At 39.0% G+C, this 15,896-nt stretch overlaps 1 pseudogene; it reads right to left on the reverse strand.

The window, feature by feature from the left end:
• Positions 1–304: 304 nt before the first annotated feature.
• LOC131916545 (small ribosomal subunit protein uS5-like) lies at positions 305–7,473 on the reverse strand (annotated as a pseudogene).
• Positions 7,474–15,896: the final 8,423 nt, after the last annotated feature.

Genomic DNA, 15,896 nt, shown 5'->3' on the forward strand with positions numbered 1-15,896 from the left:
TAAAAAATAGTCTGTAAATTTGAAGGACTCCAGGGAGGGGCATATGGGAGAGTTTAGAGGGAGAAAAAGGAGAAATGTAATTAAAATATAACCCCAAAAATAAACAAATTAATAAAACAAAGATACCATTCAAGATAGGGAAAAACTAAACCAAACTAAAACAAAAACTTACATAGGCCAAGCTATTCGTGTGTGACCATCCAATTTAAAAACCAGCTAAGATAAAACTCATGTCAAGTTTTTCTAAGTGCAGAGTTCTTCCCATGAAAAATTTGAATTTCCATAACCAGTTTGATACCATGTTCTAGTTGCTTTTAGAGATAGCACCAAAGGTGGCCTCGGCAAAGTTGCCCAGGGTGGCAGTGCAGCCCCTGGCTGATGAGTAGCAGTCATCAATACCGGCCATCATCAGTAACTTCTTAGGCACAGGAGCAGAGACGATGCCAGTGCCTCTGGGGGCAGGGATGAGACGCACCAACACAGAGCCACAGTGGCCTGTCACTTTGCACATAACAGTGTAGGGCTTGCCAATCTTGTTCTCCAGTAGCCTCTCTACACAGCGACACTGGAAAGTTTGGTCAAGATAATGGCCCCTCGGATGGTAGTGACTACTTCCTTGGATTACTTTAACACCAAGACCAACATGAACATCGTAGTCCCTAATAGTGACAAAAGCCTTGAACCTAGTCTACTGGCCAGCTCGAGTCTGCTTCTGCACTGGCATGAACCTCATCCTTTAGGGATATGCCCAGGAAAAAGTCAATAAATCATCTAGGATTCCATTAATGGGCAGGGAGAACAGGTAGATCTCCTCCAGCGACTTTATCTTCATGTCTTTAAACAGGCGGCCCACCTTGGTGACAGAGATCCACTCCTTGTCTTCGGCTTCACCTCCACAAGCCCTGCAGCTACCACAACCACAGCCTCATTCATGACTGTGGCCGCTAAGACTGCCGATCTTCTGCAGAAGCTGCCTAGGCCGCCTAATCCTAGGCCCCCGGTCCTCCCAGCCCTCTCGCTGCACAGGCGTCATCCACCGTTTGGTGTTTTCCCCAAAGAAGAAGCTATTAATGTTTTCTTGCATTTATCTGGTATCACTTTTCTGTCCAGGAGCTTATCTGAGATATCACATTCCATTCCCTCTGTGTGTGAAGAAAAAACTAGCTTTCATTGGTTTTGATCATTTTTAGAAGTTTCGAGGTGTAGCCGGGCGGTGGTGGCACACGCCTTTAATTCCAGCACTCAGGAGGCAGAGCCAGGCTGATCTCTGTGAGTTCAAGGCCAGCCTGGTCCACAGAGTGAAGTCCAAGACAGGCACCAAAACTACACAGAGAAACCGTGTCTCAAAAAAAACAAAAAACAAAACAAAACAAAAAAAAAGTTTCGAGGTGTATTGAAGAAGCAACTTGAGAAACATCTCTGAATAAGTGTGTGTGTGTGTGTGTGTGTGTGTGTGTGTGTGTGTGTGTGGTGTTTGCATGTGTGGTATATGTGTGTATTGTGTGTGTGTTGTGTGGTTTTTCCTGCAATAATACTTTTTGTTTTGACTCACAGAGCAGAAGTGTCCTTGTCCACATATCACAGTGGGGATTCATGTGAGCAGCCTGGTAGTGCTGTACTTTCTAACCACTGACTGAGGTTCTGATGGTCAGGTTTATCCTCCATCAGCATCCTCCTTTTCCTATTCTTTTACTGTGCTCTTTGGAAGGAAATCGCCATGTGCAGCCAACACTGGAAGCTGAAAACACTGAGCCACTCACTTGAAGGTAGAATGCCTGCGTAAGACATTTGGAATTCTTTTAGAGAGGGTATTTGTCTACTCCTTCCTATTTAGTTTTCTAACCACTTGTTGATACTGACTTTGTACACTGTATTATATTCCATTATTATTTTATCTATTTTGTTTCTTGAATTATTTCCTCTTTGGGCATGGGAAATTCTCTCCGTTCTACTTTGTGTCCTTTGCCATACTCTACCTATTGGTGTGAGGTATTTCTTTTTTCCCTTGTCTTGAAAATGTCCTTCCTTTCAGGTACCACAGAATAGCTCAGACTCATCTTGCATATGCCTTGTCTCAGCCCTGGATCAGGCTTTATTTTTAAAGAGCTGTATCTTTTATTAGAGAATACTGTTAGAAATCAGGAGCTCCTGTCAGCTTCTCTGAGGATTCGTCAGGGTAAATGCTTTAGGGAGGATATTGTTGAGGTGGCATCTGAGAGGTTACCTCAAACATCGAAGGTCACAAAAACTTTCCCCTTGTGATTTCATAGAGCAGTTTTCAGGTTTTGGATCTTCACTAAAGCCTACAATGCATTTTAAATTAACTTTATGCATGGCATAACATCTATGATTAGGTTTATAATTTTGACATGGATGCCCAATTGTAACAGCACCATTTGTTCCAGAGATTATCCTTTCTCCATTGAATTCCCTTTGTGTCTATTTTAAAACTAAGCTGACTAAATTAGCGTGAGTCTTTTTCTGAGCTATTTTGCTGCATTGATCTATGTCTATTCTTTCTCTGGTTACATGCTGCTGTGATTATGAGAGCTTTCGTCAGTCCTAAAGTAGGCCAGTGTCATCTTCCGGTTCTATCATGATGTCTCAGTAGTGTATTATTCATTCCAAATCCTTTTCATATATACCCTCAAGATGGAGATTATCAATATCTGTAAAGTAGCTTCCTAGAATTTGAATGGAGATAACACTGAATGTATATACTGAGTTGGAGAAACTGGTGCCTTACCGAACTTTTCAGGTATCTTCTGATAAATGAGCTTAGAATACCTTGCAATTTATTAAGGTCGTTGGTTCATTCATTGGTGTTCTTACTTAATTTCTGCTTATAAATAATCTGCACACATTGTTGGATATATATATATATATATATATATATATATATATACTTTCTTGGCACCCAAATTTCCTGTTTTATAGAGGTTGTACATTAGTGCATCTTAAAACCTAAACAGTGTCAAGTTGAGTTGTAAGAGTCAAAATGTCAGCTCTTTATCCTGGCCTGTAAGGCTCTGTCAGTCTCCTTACCATAATCTCAAATCAGGCTACTCACTGATTCTTGACGTCTCAATTCACTTTTCTTTACATCTGTTCTCTTCTCCTCATCACGATCTTGTCTTGGAGCCTTTCTTGCTGCCTGAGTTTCTCTTTCTTAGAGATTTCCTCTATAATTTTGACTGTTTTCATCCTTTAGAATTCAATTCAAATTCCACATGTTAGAGTGGCCTTCCCTAATTTCTATACCTAAATGATGTGAATCTTTTTTTCTTTGTTGTTTTTCTGAACTTAAACTTATTTCATAATCATCATGTCCAATTGGCACTATATTGCATATTCATTAATCTTTCCAATTGTTATTGGTCTTTAAACAAATAATATATATGTAAGTTAAATGGCTGTAGAGACTCTTTATTTAGCATTTAGTATTATATTTCCATTACTTACTGTCATGTCTAGAGTATAGAAACTTATTTAAATATACAAAAATATCAATTTTAACAGGAAAACACAAAGACAAACTATCTCAATTTCAAAGCAGTCTCCTTTGAGCCCCTAAACTACAGGTCATTACTCTGCTCTTTGAATCTTTCTTAAGTTTTAATATTTCTTACGTGGCTATCCAGGGTGTTTCTTAACACATATTTTTGTCAACAGTTATACATCAAAATCACCAAAAACAGAGGTCTTACCTGTATGATATTTAGTATTATGTAATTTTAAAATATTTTAATTTCTTCTTATTATTTTTATAATTTATTTTTATTTTATGTGCATTGGCCTGCATGTACATCTATGTGAGGGTGTCAGATATTGGAGTTATAGACATTTGTTAGCTGCCATGTGGGTGCTGGGAATTGAACCCGAGTCCTCTGGAAGAGTAGTCAGTGCTCTTAACCACTAAGCTACCTCTCCAGCCCATTATTTTTAATTCTATGTAAGTGTGCATATGTATGTGTGTAGGTATTCACTGATGTGTGTGAGTGTCCACCAAAACCAGAGGCATCATATCTCCCCTGGAGCTGGAGTTACAGGCAGGTATGAGTTGCCTTGCGTGGGTATGGAAAATCAAATTCATGTTCTCTATAAGTGTAATTTATGCTCTTAACTACTAAGCCATCTTTCCATCTCTAAGACATGATCTTTTTAATGCCTTTTATAATCACACTTCTCTATCTGAAGATAAGCTTGAGAGAAGCAGCTGCTGGTTGATTTTCATCCCTCTAAGAGCACAAGGCATTAAAATGCTGCCAGGTATACAGCAGATACTTACTAAACTTGTATTTTGATGGTGTAATATATTTTAAAATATAAAGTCAACTTAGATATTTTTGGTCAACAAAAGCTATAGATTCTATAAGTATCTTCATATATTTTTTTTTAAAATAAAGCCATGGTTTCCAGAAATTCTCAAAGTAGTTTTCAACCTGTTGTTTCAAGTGTCCAGTTGAGTTCCCAAGAAGTGGGATATAAAGCTTTGATGTGATAGTTTACATGTTATTACCAAGGGAAACCTTCTGGTAAATGAAGCATTTAAGATATATAAGAATGATAGGCAGGAGCCTGCCATATGCAGACCAAGAGTTGCCAAGATGAGTAAAATACACATCAATGCACATAAAAGAAATAGCCAATGCAAAATTCCTGCTTAGGAAAAGCTTGGTAAGTTTGAGAATGAAGTATTCCTGTCTAAGCATGGCAAGCCAAACAGAGTATGAGATTAGATGATGTTGCGCATGTTTTTAGGCACCTTATCCAGGGAGCCAAGTAAGGTAATAACTTTGAGTTTTAGTCTAAGTAAAACGAGGATAACATTAATGAGTCCACATCTTCCATGGGGGCAGTGTATGTTATGTCTCATAAATGTAGCAGCTAGACTGTGTTTATATAATGTTTAAGCTCAATGATAAGAGGGCTTGCCTAACAATTTTAAGTCTGTGGGTTGGTTCACCATCACCAGGGTGGAAAATGATAAACTCTAATTTTCCTTTGAGAGTTCCTTTGAAACCTTCACTTCCCTCTATTTTTTCCTTCCATCACTTCTTCACCTGTCTATAGGTTCGCTATGTCTTGGTCTGTTTCTATGAAATCTCTACTCATAGGAGAAAAGGATCAAAAACATGGAAGTAACTGTAGGAACTAAAACTCACCTTGGCCTGGATTAGCTTTATGGTGACACATTCCATAAATACTCACACTGGTAAGATGAAGCATTTTGACCCCTGATAAGGTCTGGAGCTGAGCTTCTATCCAGAGGGTATTGGTGGTACACTGAGGCACATAGGGTATATTTAACAGGTATATTTACTTTTCTCTTGAGTAGACGATGCTATGAAGTTCTTTATTATTATTGATCTTGTTTATTTTTAAAAATTTCAGTGTGTGGCAAAAAACTTTCAAAATTTTTCCCCATACGGTATATTTGATCCTGGTTTTCCTATCGCCTAATTCCTCCCAGATTCTCTCCAACTCCCTACTCACCAAATTTGTGTTCTTTCTTCCCTTCCAGAAAAAAAAGCACAAAATCAAAAATCAAAACAAACAGAAAAACAATGAGGAAAGAATGCCAAAATTAAACAAAAATCTCACTCACAGAAACAAATAATAAAAACCAACCAGATTTTGTGTTGGCCAAGTACTCCCAGGTATGGGACCTGCCCTGGAGTGTGATTGATATACCCAGTGACGCCCCTTTGGAGAAAATTAATTTCCCCTTTCCCAGCAGCGATCAATTGCAAATAACTTCTTGGTTAGGGGTGGCACCCAGTGTCCACTTTCCCCTTTTTACAAAGAACTGAACTTTCTCCCACTCTCTTGCTCTCACTCTGTCTTGCATTCTCTGAACAATGAAGCAGAATGTTTTCTAGTTACATAACCAGCCTTATCAGAGTCTTAAATTTAAATTTAAGAAATAAAAAAGCAGCATAGCTTCTGAAGTAGTTTCTTTCAGCTCTTTCGGTTGGTGCCATTGTGGTTATTGTACATTTCGTGTTCCGAGCAGCAAAGGAGTCTTCCTGACAAAGCATGCTTGATAAGACAGCTGGAGTTTCCTGGAGAATGTTGACCAGAGTAATTACTATACTTCTAACAGCAGCTATAACTTTCTGTTGCTAGGATGGAATTTAACCCCTAGTTAATGTAACTGTGAGAAATTGCTGCTTAGTCATATTTTCCTATCATACACCAGTGTGACAATGTAGAGAAAATATGAGTTCTTTAATTGGATAAAAAGCATAATGATTCATGCCTTGACATCTTGGGTTCAAAAGCTTGGCAAAAATATTTATATTTATATAACAGATGAAGGGAAAGTGATTTTCTTTCCTGGTCTGCTTGTCCCTACTCTGGTTTCCATAGTTTCATGTACCTTAACATTCAGCTGACTCGGTAATCAGCAAAACAAGCTGTTTTGGGATATGAAACCACTCACTCGCTTCTTCAAGCAGTTTGGAGGGAACACATTTTAAACACAGGGACTTCTCTGATCCCAGATTAACAAAATTATATTTAAAACTTTGTTTCCTAATCATCTCGTAAATTATCAGAAGCCATAGATTAACAGGAGCCAGTCCCTAAGTGTTTAGGAAAATCTACTTCTACTAATTTTATTAGCCTGTTGGTAAAACCATGGGATGCAAACAAGCGTCTAGCACCAACTCCAGCTTCAATGCCTGGAAATTTGATAGAAATATAGAAGTTCACTGCACGCACACCACTGATGAATGAACATAAGCATGTGTTTTCACAAGATTCTCAGGTGGTTGGGACGTATATGAAAGTCTGAGAACCATTAGCATAGAGAACCAAAAGCTCAAAGTAACTTCAAAGGATCGTGAACAGATCACTTGATCAAAAGATGGGGTGTTTCCAAAAGAAAAGAAGAAAAAAAAACCTGTGTATGAGTCTATTATCTGACTGATCCAGACTGTCAAAAGACCTGAAAGTCATTTTCAAGATGGGATAATGATGGAAATAATCAAAAGTATGCATGGGAAGATATATCAACAGCAGTGTGGAAAAGAAAACGAGGATACAACATCCCAAAATTTCAGGGTTAGATCAATCATTTTCATTGCATAAACTTTTCCTGGCCGAGGTGTAACCTAATGCACTAATATGATACAAAGTTATTTCTGTTAATGACTTGAATGAACAGTTTTAGCTTTTGTGGCACTGGGTTCTATAATGATGCAATGGGAACCAAAATCCCAGGGTAGGAAATGTTCAGCATTTACAGCCAGCTAGAGACTCACACTAAACAGAAAATGTAGGGCAAAAGAGGCCCTGGGAGCACATTATTATGAATCTTTCAGATTCTCTAACACCACAGTTGCAAGCCTTCTTTCACCTGCCCTTTGGCAATCTGGGCATTTGTTTGAATTCTTCCCTGGAGGGGACCAGGACAAGGAGTGGTCGCCCTTCTCCAACAGGCTCCAGGTTAGGTGTTTGCACCGTCATTATGCATTAGGATCACCTGGGAGCTGCCCAGCCTTCCCATGCTACACCAAGGAATATATCTGGTAGCTTCTACAATCAGGCAGGTCTCAAAAAGCAGATATAGCCCTGAAGTGAACCTTATAATAAATGAGAAACAATCTTCCATTTGTTCATGTGGAGCAAGATGTCATATTTGCTCTTTATTGTCTATATTGTCTATTACAGGCTGTGAATTTTCTATTAAGCCTATTCTGCTTTTTTCATCTACAACAGATAAGCTGCTTGCCAGGTAATAAGTTTGCCAGTAGCCACAGCTTACAAAATAATAAACTGAGACTTGATGAAAAGAATATTATTGTGTATGCTTATCCAACTAGTATATCTCTGTCCAATATTCTACCTAAGAGGATGACTGCCTTAGAACCTGACCTTTGATTGAAGCCTCAGATTCTGAGAATGATTTATAAATTTATTCATCCCTCCTACCATGACCCACTGCTGGGGGATATATTTAGTATTATGAAGACAATGTATTCAAAGACTCAACGTGTGAATGTTTAAGTTGGCTTCAGCATGATTTGTCATGTCTAGATGTCATCAAGTTAGAGCATAGTGATGTAGAATGGGCACTCGATGGCTACTGTTAAAACAATCCACTAAATGATTTTATGACTGTGTAAAAGATATAGAGGTGTGTTGTGCAGTTCAGCATTGTAGATGTAATTCTAAATGGTTTTATTAAATAAGAAACACAGAGCCAAATGCAGAATTAAAAGCCCCAGAGGTCAGAGAGCAGTAGCCAAGAGCTAAGACCACCTTCTTACCACCCAATGCCACTGCCGTCCTTCCCCTGAAAAAGAGACCTACTTCTTGTGTGTCTGTCTTTTTATTGACTTTCTGTTCTGCCTTCTCATTGGTTGTAAACCCAACCACATGACCTCCTCGTTACTGCCTGTCTATACAGACCTCCAGGTCTTCTATTGTTGGTATTGAGATTAAAGGCATGTGTCTCCATGCTGGTGGTGTCCTTGAACACACAGAGATCTGCCTGTCATGTGATTGGGATTAAGGGCGTGTGCTACTACTGCCAGACTTCTGCTATGGCTTGCTATTAGCTCTGACCCCCAGGCACTTTTATTTATTAACATACAAATAAAATCACATTTCAGCACAAATAAAATATCACCATACAGCATATTGCCAGCACACGTGCATTGCTATGTATTTTGAGTAGCCACTACTCATCATTCTGTCTTAATTGATGTTTGATAAAATCTACTGTTCCTTTTATTTGGGGTCTTATGTGTTCAGTTTGGTTCCAGTCACTCTTCTTTACTACAGGAGAGATTTGGTTACTGTTCCACCTACTAGATACATCTCCTTTTTCTCCATATTTCTCCTTGTTTCCATCAGAATACATCACTGCTGCTTTGTGCCTAGATTTACTGCTCCAGGTTGCAAGTTCCAGTTTGAATGCAATTTCTTCAGGTGACTTATCCTGAGCTCTCACCAGGAATTGCTCTGAAATTTCTTCTTGCAAATACCCCTCTTTGCAAAAACAAACAAACAAAAACACCATAACTTCTACTGTGTATGAAGTTATATTTCTGCTTATGCAGTAACTAATTCTCCACTGAAATACATTTTCCTTGTACAAATGATATCTGTTTTATCAGAATATCTCTAGTGTCTAGAAACTATCTAGGGCATATACAGTAGGATCTTATTAAAAACTTTTTTAAAGTTCCCTTAGTTCCTAAGTAGAAATAGACCATTGGGGTGTGCCTGCTCTCCCCCTTCTCTTGTGCATCTGGCATATGTGTGTACACCTGTACATGCATGTGTATGTATGGGAATAGAGGACTAAGGTTGAAGTCAATTATTGTCTTCAGTCACTCCCCATCTTAGTTTTTGAGGCAGAGTCTCTCACTGAACCTGCTGCTCAGACTCAGCTAGGCTAGCTAGCCAGTAAACTTCAGGATCAACTTGTCTCAGCCTTCCTAGTGCTGGGATTGCAGACCTGCACCCACACCTTATGGCTTATGTAGGTGCTGAGGATCTTAGTTCAAGTCTTTGTACTTCTGTGACAGACACTTTCCTAACCTATCTCCTCAGCACAACATTGGTTTCCTTTATGAAGTTATCTAACTGATAGCTGTTGTCTCTTTGCATTTCTGTGTTCTCAGTGAATGCATAAAAACAATCACTCTACTCAGTGTGGAGAGTTCCTGCTTGATAGCCTACCAGTTTTTAGAAAGACATTGACCTCTACAGGAAGTCAAAGAGAACAGGTATAAATTCAACTGTATTCCACAGATGCAGAAAGTACTCTGGGGATGAGAGTTACTTTTGAAAGAGAACTTTACAACATGAGCTGGTAAAGTATTGGAGGAATAAACATTTCTGAAGTTTCCATGAGTCCTTTTATGTGTAGTCTGGTTAATGTTTCCATATATCTTTATTGTTCTCATTAATATTATAGTATTTGTGTGAAGATGATATATGATGATCACCACCTACTTTGTGTTTATTGCAAGAGCTGACTCCATTCAATGAAGAACCAGTATGTTCTCACAAAAACTTCTTAAATGATTGTCTTTATATTCCTCATATCTTTATACAGTTGATCAATTTTTTTCAACAAGCAAGGAAAATATTTATAACGCATGTTTGATATGTCACACCTCTGTGGGAATGAAGAAATAGAAAACCTAAAAAGTGTCAAAGGAACTCTAAAACACATCAAGGTTACAAAAATTAAACCTATGGTGGAAATAAGGGACAGAAAAGCAGAGAAGACATCTTGTAATAAAGTGAATTACGAGCAGTATGGACTTACTCTTCCAATAGCAGAGGGTTGTGTGGCTCAATGACAAGAGGATTCACTTCATCTGGATTCTGATCCTGCTATGTATAGACTCTGGAAGTATCCATATGCACAGTATAATTACCTCACAGTGTTGTAAAAAGTTCAGATGTATGATGTATGTAAAGTGTCTCTTGTAAAATGATTCTCAGAAATGGGCAACCCACACAGCTGATTAGAAGAAAAAAACAGCAACCAGGAAAAAAAGAACTCATTAAGATATTTGAAAATTGGTTCCTCCTGCAGTATGAAAATTTTATTTCAGGCAGTGTGTCTGATGTTCTGAGTGGTCTTTGAAGCAGATAGGTGGGGTGTTTTAAAATTTACATTTTAATGTTAGAAGACATTGAATGAGTAAAAAGAAAATACAGTCCAGATGAGCAGACATTAGGTGGCTATAATATAAGGGCGATACTAAATGGAACTCGTGAGACCCAGGATGGGCCACTCACTCTGAGCACATCGTAGAGAAGATCAGCTGTGAGTGTGTAGCTGACAGGGGGGACACACCTGGAGGAAGCTATGCCAGGCAGAGAGAGAAAGATAAAACCCAGAGGCAGGAGCACTGACGTGAGCCTGTGTAGATGGACTGCGGTGAAGGAGGGAGCAAATGAGACTGGGTTTCAGAAGTCATTCCAGGCTCTGACAGAGTTCCTAAAGACGGGGAGCACACGATTTGATTAGATGGGTCTGCTGCAGCCCTGAGGTGTGCAGGAAGCAGCATTTAAAGCTGCACACCCTCAGGCAGAAACCTGAGTCTAGGAAATGAGACAAGGACAAATGAGTGTGGTTGAAATATAAAGACATCGTTTGTATAAAGTTCTCAGAATAGTGCTTAAGATTTAGGCAAAGGAAACTGGGTGTCACAGTTCCTAGTGAATCTTCAAAGGTGTCCGCGGACTGCCTGCAGAAGTTTCTCATGCAGTCTAATGTCCCGGAAGGCTTGTTTCTTCCACAGTCGGTTTTCTCATTGGCAACATCTTAGAAACTCTGATACATTAAGTTAAGTTCCTACATTCTCAATGTGACTTATATATCGTTATAATTTATAATTCTTCTTTGAAAGCCCACTTAAAGCATAAAGGAAGCACGATCTCTGTTTTTTCCTGCGTGTTTGTGCCAGGTGCATTCCGTACCCGAGGAGGCCAGATTCCCCTAGAAATAGAGTTACAGATGATTGTGAGCCTCCCTGCAGATGCTGAGAACCAAACTCTGGTCCTTTGAAAGAACATCTAGTCTTTCTAACTGCAGGGCCATCTCTCCAGCTCACAATTTCTGTTTTTAAATAGCCAATTTTAAAGACCGTACATTACTTACCCAAATTCCCTAATCTATGTTGCAACAGTAGACTCCATTCAATGAAGAACCAATGTTTGTCCTCAAAAACTCACTAGAGGCTTTCCCCTTTTTAAAATTCTTTTAATCCCTAAACAGACTATTGGGGGTGCTCTCTTCCTGCCCTCTTTCCTGTGCCTGGTTGATATGTGTGCACCTGTGTGTTCAGGTGCTCAGGTACATGGGTGTGTGTGTATAGAGGGTTTCCCCTTACTGGTCTGCCTTGCATTTTCCCCAGTCCAGATAGATCTAATATATTGTTAATGAACAGGACAGTTTTTTAGAAAGTTATAGTCACAGCACCCTCTAATATACATGGTACGTTACATACAATGTTTAGTTCATTGTCCAGCAGCCGCAAGCACTACACAGATCTACAGTCATAACCACAATCTGGTCCATTCCTAGCAACTAAGATACTTTGACACCCCCCCCCTTTACTATTTGAGGAACGCTGGAATATTACCCTCTGAAATTGTACAATGTTGAATGTTACCACCAAGAGTCCAACCCACCTGAGTCAGAGTCTTGAGTTCACCTTTATGATTATTATGCAGTAATAATAGCTCATCATTGGTATTGTATAAACTTTAGCAAATCTTTAAGCATTTTTGTTACCTAGTTTTATCATTCATAAAGTCTGGGTGGCAGTTGCAAGATCTAAGGGTTAATGTGCTGTGGGATGGTCTGTATGTCAAGTATGTTGCTGAATGGTCAGTAAATAAATCACTGATTGGCCATTGGCTAGGCAGGAAGTATAGGCGGGACAAGGAGAAGAATTCTGGGAAGTGGAAGGCTGAGTCAGAGAGACACTGCCAGCCGCCACCATGACAAGCCGAGTGGGAAGGTCCGGGTAAGCCACGAGCCATGTGGCAAGGTATAGATTAATGGAAATGGATTAATTTAAGATATAAGAACAGTTAGCAAGAAGCCTGCCACGGCCATACAGTTTGTAACTAATATAAGTCTCTGTGTTTACTTGATCGGGTCTGAGTGTCTGTGGGACTGGCGGGTGAGAGAGATTTGCCCTGACCGTGGGCCAGGCAGGAAAACTCTAACTACATTAATGTGAGGACTCAGTGAAGGGAAGCTTATTGTTTAGCACCGTGTCTAGCAAAATTAAGAGATCAGACATTCTGGAAGTAATATAACTATAAATTAAAAAATTAAATAAATGGAGTGATAAGACAGAGGGAGAGAGGAAGAGAGTGAAAAAAAGGAGAGAGGGAGGGAGTGGAGAAAGAGGGGGGGGAGAGAGAAAGGATTAGTTTTATTACGAAACCCCAAAAATGTTAAAAATGATAATTCCAGGAAATTCTGACCTGGGCAGAATTAAGAAGTTTATTTCTTCTTGTTTTGTTTAATTTAATTTAATTATTTATCATTACCTAGTAGAAACCTATTTGTTTTATAATGAGAGACAGAAATAGAATGGATCTGGATGAGAGGAGAGGTTGGAGTAGAGGGAGAGGAAACTGTTATCAGTATATATTATGTAAGAAACAAATCTCTTTTCAAAAATAAGGGGAAAAAAGAAATCATTCTAAAGGAAAACAATAAAATATAGTGAAAAAGACATATGAGATTAAAGCAATCACAGATTAGTTCATAATAGCAAATAAACAGCAACAACAACAAAAGAAATTTACTAACAACTTTACTTACATTTGGGAGCACTAGGAAAGGAGTTAATGGCCAAAACTAAGTTATTTGAGCCAAGTTCATACCATATAGTTATGAAAACCATGTAAGTGAGAAATGTTTACCAAAAATAGAAGGAAAAATAGGAAGAAGAGGGGATTTTTAGGAACCAATGCAAGTTTCCCCCAAATTATAAGACTCTAACTCTGCTCCTCCAATAATATGAATTCCAACTGTCATTTAAGGAAGATATATTGGAAAATGGCTCTCTATTCTTTCCTCTGTGAGACATTTCCTTCTTTGTTTTATGTTAGTCTATGAACTTTGGTCCATTCAAAGGAGTCTTTACCACAGTGGCAAAGGGCATGCAAATGTATTTTAAGGGTCTCCACAATAGGATCTACAAAGACAAAATATACACCACAAAGCTAATGTGCCTGAGCACTGCCCTGCTGTGGATTGTGAAGAGCAAAATCATCTGCCCTTGGCATTCTCACTCATCAGGTTGCCTCAGTACAAATGCAATCTCAAAGGAAGTGGGAAGTGGATGAGAAGTGCGAAGTGACAGAAAATGATTAGTTACACTCCAGAGATGCGGGATGCCACTGCTGACGATCAAGTCAACTATCTCACTTGTGAATTCATCTGTGAATGTGCCTGTGATTTGCACCATGAGGAAAAATGAAGAAAACATGAAACACATTTCAGGCAGGGTGGTATGCGATGGTGAAAAAATCAGTGGGCTAAATTTTATCTTTGGTGATATTTTCTAACTTTGGTGAATTTGCAGACTCCATCCCCCTCCCCACTTTCCTCCATTCATGCTTCCACTTGAGTTCCTGTTGATGTTAACTCTACTTCTAAGAATAAAACAAAAGCAGCATATTATGATGACTCAGAGGTTTTAAGATCCACTTTCCTCATGGCCCTTCCAATATCCAGGATGATCTGCACTGCTAAAAGCACTTGCCTGGATGTAGACTGGCTGAAAGTGAATTTTGTCCCTGTTCCTGCCCAGTCCCCAATGAACTGGGGAAAGATGCTTGACTTGCTTTGCCTCAATGTCTGTGTTATTTTTTTAAATGTTGAAGATATTAATACAAGTCTCAGAATAGTGTAGGTTACTCATGTGTCCAGCGGTTGTACTAAAGTACTCATAGACAATGCCTAAACTCGTGAGAAAGGTTGCATTCCAGCAAAACTGAAATTGTTATTTTTCATTAACATGTTTTGATCATATTTCCCCTGTTCAAACTCCTCTCAGATCCTCCAAATTTCTTCCACACCAGTACATATTTATGTTCTCTCTAGCTCTCTACCTCTCTCTCAAAATAAGTGAATAAACACAAACAAAAGACAAAACTCACAACAAAGAAAAAAAGAATAAGACAAAGTGTCAAAACAAAACAACCCACACCCTCAAAACATGGAGTTTGTTTTACATTGGCCAACTACTTCTGGGCATGAGGCCTGCCCGGAAGTGTAGTTGATACACCCTTTGCCAGCCAGTATCAATTGCAAACAGCTTATTGGTTAGGGATGAGACTGCATATCTACTTCCTTCTCTCAGTGCTGGGATCCCCTCTGGCTTGAAAAATCTGAAATAGCAAAATAAAAGGTAAGGTTGGATTTGGCTAGAAATCCATAGTTTGCCAATGTCTGGTTTATATCATAGAGAGTTTCATCTGCTAAGAATGTGAAGATCATTTAGTTTGACCTTCTCATTTATATTTGAGACAACAGAGTTAGTAGGAAGGTTTTGCCTCTTCATACCATGGTACCACACACTCAGACAACTAGCATCAAAACTTAGCAACTAGCTCTGCTCCTTCATGTTTTGAATTTAAGCAGCTCTGATAAAGATGCTTTCTCTTCCAGAGATGATTGTTTTCCCTAGATGCACTTCAAACTGTCCCCTGGACTTAGATCCAATTCCTTCACTGGGACATTGGGAGCAAAATTCCTATGCAAATGATAAGCAAGTAGAGGAGGCTAAGAGGTTAGTTAAGCAAAAGTCTTGCAGCAGTAGACAGAGTCTGATCGCATGAGGAGGCTCCCAGTATAATTTGCTTATATACCCTCCTAATTTGCAGCATATGATAGATAGATCCAGGATGCTCAGGAAGCCAATGTGAACATTGTCTTCTGCTGTGTGCCCTGAACAAAAGAGGAAGCACAAAAGCTAGCCTGTTTGTAGATGCAGACTAAATATTGCTAGGTATCTACTTGAAGTTCCTATTTTTGAGGAACAAATTCATAGGGATTACATCAGCATGCTGATGGTTGCTGGTGGGTCTTTCCAAATCCAGGAGCTTGACTTCCTATCTTCAAGAGTTGTTGTAGAAGACAGATACCTAATTAATTTTAATCTTTAAGTTTTAGATATTTTTCTCTTCTCCAAGGAAAACCAAAAACTTAAATTTTAGTCGTGATAGTATCTTAGTGGTTTATTTTCTCCCATCCCTTTTATACTCCCTTTTTCCATATGGAAGGAAGGAGGGGGCAGACAAGTCCTTAAAGTCTACTTTTACCCCTGGCTCTTATGAAGTAATAAGCAATGAGATGAAAATCTGTTAGATTCTTACAGGTTTCTTCCTGTAAA

This window comes from Peromyscus eremicus, chromosome 8a, assembly GCF_949786415.1.
Source record: "Peromyscus eremicus chromosome 8a, PerEre_H2_v1, whole genome shotgun sequence".
Lineage (NCBI taxonomy): Eukaryota > Metazoa > Chordata > Mammalia > Rodentia > Cricetidae > Peromyscus > Peromyscus eremicus.